This window comes from Octopus bimaculoides, chromosome 4 (assembly GCF_001194135.2).
Source record: "Octopus bimaculoides isolate UCB-OBI-ISO-001 chromosome 4, ASM119413v2, whole genome shotgun sequence".
NCBI lineage: Eukaryota > Metazoa > Mollusca > Cephalopoda > Octopoda > Octopodidae > Octopus > Octopus bimaculoides.
The window spans coordinates 146,509,710-146,510,851 of NC_068984.1; positions in this window are offsets into that span (position 1 = coordinate 146,509,710).

Genomic DNA, 1,142 nt, shown 5'->3' on the forward strand with positions numbered 1-1,142 from the left:
ATATATATATATATATATATATATATACATACTTATAGACATATGTCTATATAAATAGGACGGCCTTCGAAACAGTTTCTGTCTACCAAGCTTACGTTGGTCGGCTCGGGGCTCCATTCGGAGACACTTGTACTTAATTAAATTCATATTTGTACCTTCGAAAGAGAAAACATATCTTATTAGGCACCTGTTGCCCTCTAGCGGACAATTAGTACAAGGGAGATAATAATTTCTTCATAATATTTGATGGGATTAGATTTTGAATTTGAATTTAAGGAAGAAGGGAGAAGCAAGGTAGAAGATGTACAGAATTTACATATTTAATTGTTTTATGCTTTCTTATTACAAACGTTTTTAACATTTCTAGTCTTTGGTAATCATGAATAGCACCATTGGTGACAAAATTAAACACTTGTCATTCAAATATATCAGATTTAATCCTGCCACCGAATTACACAGGAATGTTATGATTTGAAATATAATTCGGATTTTTAAATATTTCTCTGTAGACTTGGCTATTTTAGTAGGATAACGGAATTTAGTTGTGAAAGGAAGCTTCGGGCTACCAATGATATTCTTGATCGCTTGTGGTCCGCCCTGTTTATAAGAAATCAATGGATGGCGAAAATATCTTTTCTTATGTCAATTTACATAAAACAATTTTCTGTATCTACCGTTCACTCAAGATCACTCACTTAGAGTTTCGATCTGAGCCTTTGGTAGAAAATCTATGCCATAAAGTGCCATAAAGTTGGTCCATACCAACCCAAAGCGACATGATTGTGAAGCAAAGCTTTGTGATTCTTCATCCGTTCAAAGCTATTCAGGTCACTGCTTGGAATCGAACTCGGAACCTTGGGTTAGTAGCCCGCGCTCTTAACCACTACGTCATATGCCCGTGGGCATATCTGTCAAATGTAAATAATGTAAATAATGTACATAATTCCTCATCTCTTAAATATAGAACTGCATTACAGATCCAATCTATCACTGGGACGGTAAAAATCTGTAAAAGTTTATCATTTAAGAATATATAAGCATGTTTAGGTATGCAAATATATGCATGAGAATACATACATACATACATACATACATACATACATACATACATACATACATACAAAAATACCCTGTTGTTGATG